Source organism: Polistes dominula, unplaced genomic scaffold, assembly GCF_049000335.1.
Source record: "Polistes dominula isolate Pdom_NZ unplaced genomic scaffold, Pdom_raw_medaka contig_31, whole genome shotgun sequence".
In the NCBI taxonomy this organism is placed as follows: Eukaryota; Metazoa; Arthropoda; class Insecta; order Hymenoptera; family Vespidae; genus Polistes; species Polistes dominula.
Window position 1 is genome coordinate 2,176,450 of NW_028300925.1, and position 13,476 is coordinate 2,189,925.

Genomic DNA, 13,476 nt, shown 5'->3' on the forward strand with positions numbered 1-13,476 from the left:
CATGTCGATCGAAACCACGCACGAGTTTCCCATCAAAATTGGATCGAGCCTTTCTCTCCTTCTTTTTTTTTTTTTTTTTTTTTGAAGGTTTTTTTGGGGAGAGTTTTTTTTTCTTTCTTCTTTCCCTCTCTTTCTGTTTTGGTGACGTCCTATCGATGGAAAACAAAATCCGTGACTATGTAAAACGACGATATAGGACTAGTGAAAAGGATGGAAGGTGGAGGTGGAGAACGGTGGTAGTGCTGTTACCGTTTGTAAAAGAGAACTCACAACCTTTTGAGAAAGAATACCTTCAACCCCCACTCACAACCCTTGTCCCTCATACCCCACTCCTATTCCTCTCTCTCTCTCTCTCTCTCTCTCTCATCTCTTTCTTTTCGGACTCTTTCGTCTATTCCTCGTTGCTTTTTAACTTTCTATGAGTGTACGCGTGTGTGTTTATGTGTGGGTGGGTGGGTGTGTGTGTACAGCAATCGTTGCTTTTGTCTCTCGTTGTTTGCTGCTGGTAGCAAATCTTTGAAAACTATCAAGACGAGAAAGAGATAGATGATATCCGATTCATATTTGTAAATCGGACTATATTATATTGACATAATCGTGTTATTTGAATTTTTATTTTTATTATTATTGAAACTTTTCTTTTATTACATATGTATAATCCAAGTAAATAGTAATATATATATATATTAGAGTTATATATTAAATTTTATATTAGATTTGTTATATAGTATATTAAGTTAGTTATAGTATAAGTATTATACTTATATATATATATATATTAGCAGTATTAGTAATTATAGTACTAGTATTAGTATTAGTATTATAGTATTAGTTTTAGTTTTAGTATTATAGTATTAGTATTAGTTTTAGTATTGGTATATATATATATATACTTTGAGAAAATAATAAAAAAACTATACTATACTATTATTACTAAACTATGACAATTCACCTTCGAAGATGAAATGGGATGAGGGAGGGGCTAGGGTGGGAGGAAATTGATGCTTTGGCCACACATGTTACAAACGGAAGAAATTCTTTCTTTCTTTCTCTCTCTCATACACACACACACACACACACATACATTATTTCTTTATCTGTCTTTTTCTATTAGTTCGATATTTGGAAGAGTTTCGAATCTCAAAGTTCTCGCAAAAGCCTACACACAACATGTATATAGTTTAGGCTGTTTGGAGAATGTTGCTAGGAGGGATTCTATATTGCTGTCGTCGTAGTAAGAAAAAGAAGGAGAGAGATAAACACAGTGAAAGAGAGAGAGAGAGAGAGAGAGAGAGAGAGAGAGAGTGAGAATGACGACGAGGACGACGACGACAACATTGCTGTCGGCAGCTGCACGTAGGAGGAAGCAGCTGAGCGTGTATAGCAAGAGGAAGGGTGTTGGACAAGGAAAGGAGGAAGAAGGTGGAAATGGAGGAGGAGAAGGAGGAAGAGGAGGAGGCGCTGAGTTTCTTACTAATAGGGTTGTTAACGCCACTTCGCATAAATATTCTCATTTAATAAGCGACCGAGCTGTACCCCGTCTCTATGGACAATGTAATAGCACTTTCTCTCTCTCTCTCTCTCTCTCTCTCTTTCTCTCTCTCTCTGTCTCTCTCTCGCTGTCTCTCTTACTCACTCACTTATTCACTTCATTCACTCATTCTATTTCCTTCTCTCTTGTTTTTCTCTTTAAATTATATTTTTTACACTTACAATTAACTTGTTGTTTTATTTCTCGGGGGTTTTTTTTTTTAATTTGTAATCCTTTAGATCGATCAAACGAGCCGAATTTTAGGAACGATTATTTGATTTATATTTCAGGTAAAAAAAAATAAAAAACAATCCAAAATAATTATAATTAATTTAAATAACGTTCGATAGATATACCAAAGATATAATAATTTATATTTATTTATCATAGACATTTTGCTATAAGGGTTAATCAAAAATTCGTGCATTTATCAATTAATTAATTCCATAATTAATTAATTCCATAATTAATTAATTTCATAATTAAATTAATATTTTAATTTTAATATATTAATATTTAAATTATATGCTAAATTAATATTAAAATTTTAATTTACCCTAATAATAAATTTAAAGTAGCCAAGTAAAAAGTGTGACAAATTTCCATATAACAAATCCATCTGATAAAGGTTGGTCTGATAAATTTGATTTATCAGAATACAAATAATTATAAATAAATATATATAATGATCATTTTTTTTTTTTTTAAGAAATAATTATATAGAATTGATTATTATTTTCTATAAAACAAAAAAAATTATTGCAATAGTCGGTGCATAGGAATTTTCTTTCGAATGTGTTTCTAGTCCTGCAAAAGTCCTAGTTTCCAGATTCACAATGGAAACGATCTTCTTCAACCCCATCCCTTATTCTCATACCACACCATTCTTCTTTCTTTTCTTTTCTTTTCTTTTCTTTTCTTTCTTTCTTTCTTTATCTTTATTCGTCTTTTTCCGAGTTGATTCGTTCTGTTCTGTTCTCTTTTCTCGTCTCCGGTCCGTTTGACGTTCTTAATCGGTAACCCGACGTCGAGTTTTCCCGGACCGTCGTCGTAGTAGTAGTCGGGGAGGGGGAAGGGAGGGGGCAGTCTTCTTCTTCTTCTTCTTCTTTTGAATGCTTCAAAAACCGTCGGTGGTTGAACGTAGTTGGTGGGGAAAGGGGGTGGTAGGAGGAGGAAATACGCCGGAGATGGAACAGAACGGAGATGGCGAAATAATTATCGAAACGACCGTCTTCTTTCGCGACTATCGCTAAAGGAAAAGAGCAGTCGAAAAAAATAGAAAAAAAATAGAAAAAAAATAGAAAAAAATGGGAAAAAAATAAAACCAGAAAAAAATAAAGAGAAAGAGAGAGAGAGAGAGAGAGAGAGAGAGTAATATTGTGGTTTAGCTAAGAACACCTCACGGGAATTCACGTTTCGTAGAATTTTTTCTAAGGTTTTCTGATTTTAACTATTTTTTTCTTTCACTTTCCCATTTTGTTTGTTTTTTTTTTTTTTTTTGTATCTTTTGGAAAATGTTATGAATAATATTTTAATATAATTTTTTAAATTATTACATTTTCCTATACTATGATCTTTCCATATATGTATATATAATACTATATTTATATGTTTTCTGTACTATATTTCCGATTTATATATATATAATAAAATTATAAATAAAATAAAATTATTAAGAAAATTAAATTATAAGAATTAAATAATTATAAATTTAAATTTAATAATTATTAGTAATTAAATTATAAAATTTAAATAATTAAATTAAATTAATTATATTATATTATAATATAATTATAATATAGTAAGAACATACAAATATAATATATAAATAATATAATATAACTGCAATAAAAATGATATAATTAAATTAATAATTAACAAATTTAAATTATATAAATTATAATAGAGAAAAAATTTAAATTAACACAAAATTTATCATTTTATTCTAAATTCGATGCTTATTTGCAATCGAATCTCGAATAAATTACCATTTTATTTTAAGGAGAGTGTGAGAGTGAGAATCCATTCATTTTTAATTTCTTTTTTTTTTTTAAAAGAAGATATTTTTCCCTTTAAAGTATCCTACGAGAGACTCTCTCACTCTCACTCTTTTTCTTTCTCTCTCTCTCTCTCTCTCGATTTGGAACGTCAAGAACCGTCTTTTCGTATTATTTCCAAGACGTTGCATTACTAGACGTCCAAATCTCCCTGCGTTTGGCAACCAAGACACGTACGACGTCGAATCGAGAAGGTGAAGAATAAAGAAAAAGAAAAAAAGAAACGAATAGAATAAAGAAAAAGATAGATAGATAGATAGATAGATAGTGAAAGAAAAAAAAAAAAGGGAAAAAAGAAACCACATTGGTGAGGTAGTTGAGTTTGGGGGGAAGGGGGGTTGAATCAAATTGAGGTTTGGAAGGAAGGAAGGAAGGAAGTAAAGAAGAGAATAAAAAAATGAGTAAAATGAATAAAAAAAAAAAACCGGAAATCGGTTAGACAAGTTCACGACACTCAGTCAATAACGTGTGCTATTTCTTTTCAAGGTCGATATCTTGATGATGAAGAAGTAATGATAGGGCAGGTAGGACTCGTGTTCAAAGGTTCTGCGAAAAAGGGAACGACTTAAACGTGTACCTCTCGAAAAAAGGAAATAAGGAAAAGAAAGAAAAAAATAGAGGGTAAGAAAGGAATAAAAAAAAAAAAAAAGAAAAGATAAGAAAAGTGAGTCGAGAATCTTTTCCCTGTAGGCCAAAGGGGGTGTCAATATTGAGAGCCAGCCGATGGTTGTGATGTACCACGTTCGTTCGTTTCTGAAAAAAAGCTTCGAAAAGAAAACGTCTCACGAAGAGGGAAATTCTTATAGGGAAGAAAAGATATCATGGGGGTGTGGTGTTTCGGTTAGATGATGGTGTCGGTGATGGTGTTGGGCCTGGCCCTTACTCTTTCCTATCTATCCTTTTCCTTACTTGCGGTTTCACTAAAAGAAGAAAAAAAGAATAAAAAAAAGCGATAGAAAGAGAAAGGTGATGGATAAAAAAAAAAAGAAAAAAGAAAGGAAAAAAAAGGGGATGAAACGCATTCGGAAGAAATAAAGAATCGCGAAGAATTTTTTTTTTTTTCCATGGCAAAATGATAGAGAAAGAGAAAAGGAATCTTCCATTGGCTGGCCCGCCCTCTACCCCATTCCCCGTTCTGTGCTCATCCGAGTTTTCTGGAGCCCTTTTCACGTTAATGCGAATTTAATGCGCCATCTTTTCTCTCCTTTTCCAATCTTATATTTCTATTCTTTTTCTTTCCTTTTTCTTCTTCTTCTTCTTCTTCTTTTTTTTCCTATTATTCCGTCATCGTAGTTAAGGTAAGACATCGTTTTATCGTCGAGCCACGTATAACCGCTTTTATTCGCATTCCACCAACGAACGAACGAACGAACGAATGAACGAACAAACCAAGGATGAAGAAATGTTCCGCGACGTGGCAGCAGTCCATGGGGATGAAGATGATGATGATGATGATGATAGGGTTGAAGTAGGACGTGGAAATGGTTGATGGGTAAAGGTTAAAGTAAAGAGTATATAGGGGATTGAATTCGGACGTTTCGTTCATTCTTTGATTCATCCCTTCGTCGTTCATGGGATACCAACACGATAGCAACCACATGTACCCTTATACAAGGTATAAACCTTTCTAAAGAAAATGGCTTCGATTTTTCCCCACTATCTCTTTCTATCTTCGTCTAGCACGTTTTCTTGAGAGAGAAAGAAAGAGAAAGAAAAAAAGTTGTAAAAGGTAACAGAGGATTTGGGGGAGTTGGGGGTTGGGGTGTAAGGGTTTGAGTACTCGAGGCTCCATTCTTTCGACGTTAAAAAAAATGACGTCTGGACCCCATGTCTTCTTGGCACGAGCTACGAATGAGAATTTAGAGGGTTCGGAAGAGTCCGTAAAAATCCTTCCTTCCTTCTTTCCTTCCTGACTGACTGAGTGCTTGCTTGGTTGCTTGCATGCATGCCTGCGTTCCACGTTAGGGCAAAGAAAGGTTGATTCGATGTTTCGATTTCGCGTGCCAACGGACGAAACCATCGCGTACAGTCACCCATCCACAACCATCACCATCACCATCACCATCACCAACCAACCACCACGTCCACTTGACTCGACGTGCTCCACTTTGTTCGAACTTTTACGTGCTAGTTTTACTGAATTTTGTTTTTAAGATGAAACAGTACCTTGGATGTGAATTCTTTTTTTTTTTTTTTCTATATTTACAGGGAACCATAAGGTATGTAAAATGATATAGAAAATAAAAAAACAATCCTAGATTCTAATTTAAAACAAATTAGAAAATAAAAGAACGATTTTAGATTTCAATTTTTTAATTGCTTTGTTTTTTTTTTTTTATTTCTTTTTTTTTCCTATATTTATAGGAAACCACACATCCTATAAAACAATATAAAATTAAAAAATATATAAAATAACAATCCTAGGTTTTAATTTTTTAATTGCTTTGTTTTTTTTTCTTTCTTTTTTATTTTTTATATTTATAGGAAACCACAAATCCTATAAAAACAGTATAAAATAAAAAAAAATATAAAATAATCCTAGGTTCTAATTTTTTAATTGCTTTGTATTTTATATATATATATATATATATATATATATATATATATATATATATTTTTTTCTATATTTACACGAAACCATATAGTATATAAAATAATATAAAACAAATTAAAAAATCAAAGAACAATCTTAGATTTTAATTTAAATTAAATTATAAATTATTCTATATAATTTTAATTGAAAACAAATTTAATTTCAGACAAATCCAAAAATATAAAATAAAAAAATAATCCTAGGTTTGAATTTTTTTAATTGCTTTAATTTTGTTATGATAAAAACGTGTTCATTCATAAAATTAATATTTTAACCATTTCATCAAAATAATTATCTTTAATTATAATAATAATAATATTTTATATATTTTTCTGGTTAACGAAGATTTTTCTTTTTTATTATTATTATTATTATTCTTATAAAATCATAGTCGAGATAAATCGAAGACGAGTTGAATTACGGACGTCTAACATGGTATATATATATATATAGAAAGAGAGATGCATTGAATGCATCCCTTAGAGCACTTTAGTTCAATCGAATGAAAGGTGAAAAACGTTTGCCGCCAGTCATTCCGGAAAACGAAGCCGAAGTACCGGAAATTAAGGTCGAAGTCAACCAGGAAACATTTTCTCTCTCTCTCTCTCTCTCTTTCTCTCTCTTTCTGAATTCTAACGCGATAGAAACGGTAATAAAGTTCTTAAGAATTTCATCGAGACAAACACACCTATCATTTTCTTATCTCTTCTAATGATTTAGTTTGATATAAAAATGATAATACATGAATGCATGAATATAATTTAAACATTTTTTAATTAAAAATTATATTTATCACATACAAACACACATACACGCATAACATTTTTATTAATAATTTTATTCAACATCACGTTAAGCATAATTATAATAAATATATGATTGAAACTATGAATAACGTTTGATTTTTTTTTGTATTCTTTTTTTTTTTTTGTATTTACTCGAGTATGCAATTAAAGTTTAATAATTAGCTTTATTTTTATTTTTATTTTTTTTTATTTTTTTTTTTTTTTTTTTTTTTTTAGGATGTGAAAGAAATTCATCGTAATATAATCTCTACGGATATTTGTCTGTTTTTTTTTTTTTGTTTCTTTCTATTTTCTTCTTTTTTTTTTTTTGTACGAATGAGAGATAAATATTACTGAAAGCTTGAAAAGAAATTTTGCTAAAGGCTATTACGTTCCTATTTAGATCGTTAAACGCTTGGCAAAGAGTTTAACGAAGGGCGTACAACATATCCACATTGCTTAATGAGCCGTAAAAGTTAGGGATGTGTTCAGGAATATATAGGGAGTTTGTAGGAAAATTTCGAATTTTAGAAAAGTTAAGTTAATATTACCAACAGTAGGGAGTAGGTGGAAAAGTGGGTAACTATTCGTACTTATCACTGAAAACGATGAAGAGAAAAATTAACTGGAAAAACAAGTGTTTTATCTTTTTCTTTCTCTCTCTCTTAATTAGCATAAAATATTTATTCGGATTTATAACAAAAAATAACTTTTATATAATTTTATATGAACGAATATTAATTATATATTTTTTAAATGACATTGAAATAAATTTACTATGAAGTAAAATTGACAATGATGATATTTAAAGTGTTGGAAAAATAATTTTGAATAATAATTAAAAGAAAATAAATAAATAAATTATTTATAATAAAATATTATTTAATTATATATAATAACATTTGTATTATATATTTTAATTATATATTTATTATATATTTTAATAATATTTTATTATATGTTATATTAAATATATATTTATCATATTTAGTAATATTTATAATAATTTCATTCTTTTTACTGTTTTATATATAACAAATTTGTTAGATTTTAAATATAACAAATAATTGTAATTAAAATCAACGTGTATTTATTTACTATATATAAAATATAAAAATTTAGTATATATATATATATATAATTATTTAATTATATGTTATATTAAATATATTTATTATATTTAGTAATATTTATACTTTATTATACTATATATATACTTATTTTATATTACTTTATTATTATATATAAAATATAAAAAATTTAGTATACTGTATAGTATATAATATAATAATATAATATAATAAATTTAGTATATATAAACAATAAAAAAAAATGTACTTATAAAGTAACAAATCAACGATAAAACGTGTAAAATTATCCGAACGAAAACCAGAACGAGAACGTGTACCAGATGACGAAAGATTGGTTACAATTTTTTGTCACCAATTGCAAATTATATATATATATATATATATATATATATATATATATATATATATATAAAGAATGATTTAAAGTCATTCAATAAAACATCGGTATTATTTAGTAGCAACGAAACGCGGTAATCTCGTTACCGGTAGTAACTCTACCTCATTGGGTGAACCAATCACGGTTGTCGAGTACTACAACTCCGGTTCAGGTTCCATTCGATTCCATTCGTTTCGATTCGATTCGATTCGACTCGATTCACTTCTACTTGACTCGTTGAGTTCGCTATTAATACACGTACTGCTTTCTTTGTTCTCATATCCCACCAAGAACACACTACCAACATTCCCCTGATATTCACTCACTCACACACACATACATTCACTCATGCTTTCCCTCTCTCTCTTTCTCTCATTTTACTTCTCTTTTCTATTCGTCCTTTCTCGTCTGCACCTTTCGCGTTTTACACTTCCTTTCCTTTCCCTCTCTCTCTCTCTCTCCTTTTCCCTTTTTCCACGTCGGGGCCCAGCACACGTTGCTTCATGTTCGATTTTAAAAATGAACGAACGAACGAACGAACGAACGAACGAACGATTGATTCTTCCTCGCTAATCGCCAACTTCTTTCTTTCTTTCTTTTTTTTTTTTACCTATAAGCAAAGAAACCGCGTAGACGACGAATTATTCCAACCATTAATGACTCCACCTTTCGGGTATGGAAAAGAAAAAAAAAGGAAGAAGTAGAAGAAAAAAAGAATCTTTGATCGGTTATATCCTCTTAAAAAACTTTTCTTCTTACTCGACAGAGAGAGAGAGAGAGAGAGAGAGAGAGAGACAGATCGATAATTATGATTTTAATGATTTACCATTCGAAATGGGGAAGTTTGATTTATAAGGTAGGATAGCTTATATATCTCCCCCACTTCCCATCCAACCTTATACCCCCTTTTACCACCCTTTTTCTCAAAAAGATCGATATCTACTTACTCGTTCGTACGTTCGTTCGTACGTTCGTTCGTTCGAGGAACGATTACTTTTTTTTTTCCTTTTTTTTTTTTTTTAACGACATTTCTCACACGTCGGGTGGAATGTAATATAGCGGGGGGAGGGAGGGAGGTAGGGAGGGAGGAGGAGAAACGACGAAGCAGGGGTATCGCTTATCGATTATCGACAGACGAACAAAGCGAGTTTCTCGTTAGAGAGAGTGAGAGAGAGAGAGAGAGAGAGAACCATTGACGCGAGAAGGTTCTGTCCGAGCTGGCGACCATACCCTAATGGACCCTAATGGGCAGTCTAATCACATTTCATTTCGCGGATGAAATTATCGAGGACCCGTAACGAAACTTCGCGTTCGCGTCGAGAAATGTTGAATATCGAACCCGTCGACGACACTCCTATCTATCTTTCTCTCTTTCTCTCTTTGAGGGGGTGAAAGGAAGAGGCTGGAAGAGAGAGAGAGAGAGAGAGAGAGAGAGAGAGAGAATATGAAATTTCATTGAGATAAAGTAGTTACACTTTTGAGATATCATTAAAATTACGTAACAGTAGATTATTATAATATTAATATTATTAATTATGTCTTTTTGTTTTTGTTACTGTAACTTTTTTTTTAATTTGAATTACAGGTAACATTAGTATAATATGTTAGGTAGGTTTTTAGAAAATGTTGGGTTGTGTGAAACCATGTGTTATATGTGATCCAAAGATGTAATTTAATTGTTAAATATGGTAAATTAAGATGTTTATCTTTTTGTAAATTCGAATTACAGGTAACACTATTATAACACGTTAGATAGGTTCCTAGAAAATGTGGTGTTTTGTGAAACCATTTTTTTATATGAAACCCAAAGATCATTATTTTAATGTAATTGAATTTTTAAATATGTTAAATTATAATTTGTACCTTTAATTTAATTTAATTAAATTTTATTAATGTAATTTAATTTTTAAATATGTTAAATTACAATCTTTACCTTTTTGTAAATTCGAATTACAGGTAACACTACTAAAACACGTTAGGTAGATTCCTAGAAAATGCTATATTCTGTAAAACCATTTTTTTTATATGAAACCCAAAGATCATTATTTTAATTTTAATTAATTTTTAAATATATTAAATTAAAATCATTACCTTTTTATAAATTCGAATTACAAGTAACAGTACATAACACGTTAAATAAGTTCCTAGAAAATTTCACGTGTGAAACCATGTGTTATATGAGACCTAACTATCATTATTACTTCGTGTCATTTTAAGATAATTTAATTTTGTAAATATGTTAAACTAAAATCATGTTATTACAGGAGAGCTGTCTATACTTTTATACAAACATTTTCTTTCTAACATTTAACTTACATTTTTATAGAAATTTCTAACAGATTATCCATCCGCGTAAAAATCGTGCTTATCGTTGGTTGATTTTAGTTATCCGATGGGAATATTACATCGTGGATAAACCATCGACCTAGTAATATTAATATTAATAATAATAATAATAATAATAATAATAATAATTGTAATATACAAATCACGATGAATATTTTATATACATACATATATATATTTTTTATTCTAACGACCTAGTTTAAAGTGCATATTCTAGAAACGAAGATATTTCTTTTTCCATGTTTAAATATAAAACCACACAGTAAACATTTCAAATATTATACAGTTGTAATATAAATCGTCGAGAAAAAAAAATACTTTGGAATTCTCATACATAAATCTAACAAAATACAATAACCAACACATAAATTTTGTTCGTATATATGGGAGGAGGATTATTATAACCACTTGAGAAAGTCGTTTGTTAAAGTTTTCAATGCTTCAAATGGCAAACAACGAGCCTTTACCCTTTTAAATCCTACTGTAATAATTTGAACAATGAGGTTAAAACTCTAACTTCTCTTACCAAACTATTTCTCCACACATACATACACATTCGTACGAATTCATTTATTATAATCAAATTATAATAATCAAATATTCTACAAAGTGTATATATACACACAAAAACACGATTACAAATAATTATCAATGAAAGATAACAATTACGTTACGATTAAATTGTTTAAAAAAAAAAAAAAAGAATCAAATTTTATTTAAATGCAATAATAATAATAATAATAAAAATATCAGGTGTGCAGATAACACCTGTTAGAAGTGAAACCTTCTTAAAATCAAGCTGAAATAATCGTACAGTTATTTGTTGTTTAATCGTTTCGTTGCCATTACTTTCATTTTCATTCGTTTTTTTTTTTTTTTCAAATCACCCCCATTCTGAAGAAGTTGTCACTTCCAAAAAAAAAAAAAAATCCCCCCCAAAAAAAAACTTTGAATTTAAGAAGAGTTAAAAACAAGTAATGGTATCTTTCGATGGATAATGTCCAAACAGCAATCCTTGGGACACACCAACAACTCGTGGAAATTCTATGAAACAGGAAAAGGGATAGAAAAAGAAATAGAAAAAAAAAGGGACGTATAGTAAAAGAATGAGGAAAAAGGGTGGGTGGTGGAAAACCACAAGGAATAAATACAATAGTTTGGCGAGACAAAAGAAGCGTATTTTATGGGAGCGACGTTTCGGTACAACTAGAATCCCGACGACGTCGTCGTCGTCGTCGTCGTCGTCGTCGTCAAGGTCGTAGAAGGCACCCTCGCTTTCCCTACGTTCCTTCCTCTCGTTACGGTCTCTGAACTCTCCTCACCTCACCTCACCTCACCTCACCTCCTCACCTCACCTCTTCACCTCACCCACTCTTATCATTTTCTCTCTCTCTCTCACTCATTCGTGGTACAAGTTGCCTTCGTGGTTTAGGATTCACCAAAAGAGTAAGAGAGCAAGAGTGAGAGGATGAAGTTGAGGTTGAGAAGTAGAAGGAGAAAGAGGTGGAAGTGGAAGGTGGAAAGTGGGAGGAGGAGGGGGAGGGAGGTTGCAAGAGGAGGGGGGGGGGAGAGCAGGGATATACGGGAACGTTCTAGACGGAATAAATTAATCGAGAACCAGGTTGGCGCGTCTCCAGTTATACTGCTTCGTACTTTTAACGTCTCCTACGAGTGAAACATTTTTCCCTTTTTTCTTTTCTTTTCCACAAGATGAAGAAGAAGAAGAAGAAGAAGAAGAAGGGACAGGGATCACCTTTGGTAAAAGATAAAAGGATCGTGAGCTAAATAAGGGATTCCTTTTTTGCTAACACGACAGTTCGATTAGAAGTTTGATAATAGTGAATTAACCAATTGATCGATTGATTGGTTCATTTTCTGTTTTTTTCTTTTTTTTTTTGTAAACGTAGTTACAAACATTATTTTATTTTAATATATATATATATATAATTAATTTTATATTTTTTAATAAATTTATTTTAATATATAATATAATTAATTGTAATATGATCAGACGATTATTGTTTTCTGTTTCTGTAAACGTAGTTAACAGAAATTTATTTTATTTAATAATTAATTCTCTTGTCTATTTAATTTTATTAAATTAATTAATTTTATATTTTTAAAATTTATTTTAATATATAATATAAATAATTTTATTAATAGAAGTTTGATAATATATATAGTGAATGAACCAATTGATGGATCGATTGATGATCGGTCGATGTTCTTTCCTTTTTTTTCTTTTATATTACATTTGTATTTCGTACAATTACAAATTAAATACCTAACTATAAATTTATTTTATTATAATATAATTTTGTAATGATATCTTTTAAAATTAACTTTTTATACATATATTTTTTTTTTGTTCAAATTCAAACAACGATCATAAAATCAAATGCATCTCATAAATAAAATGAAACAAAGTTCCTTTATCTGTTATAATTTTTTTCTTCTTCTTCTTCTTCTTCTTCTTATTCTTCTTCCTCGTTTCTTTACTCAAAGTTCTTAATTTCAATTTGGATAAAGAAAATTAACCATTTAACATTTAACAAAAAACAAAGTGATACTCGAATAAACGCGTTACTCGGTCCAATTCACGTAAATTTAAGTCCGAGTTTAACGAGCTCATCTTCCTCTTACCGTCACATACCTAACTGTCGTGCGTAAAAAAAAAAAAAAAAAAAAAAAAAATGC

General features: G+C 30.1%; 1 protein-coding gene across 1 annotated transcript in view; it reads right to left on the reverse strand.

Moving 5' to 3' along the window:
• Positions 1 to 1,573: 1,573 nt before the first annotated feature.
• LOC107064664 (uncharacterized) overlaps positions 1,574 to 13,476 on the reverse strand; it is a 183,496-nt gene continuing 171,593 nt past the window's right edge. The window contains exon 20 of the mRNA XM_089171047.1: positions 1,574 to 1,604. The gene's annotated coding sequence lies outside the window, so the exon portion shown is untranslated. The remainder of the gene's footprint in view (positions 1,605 to 13,476) is intronic.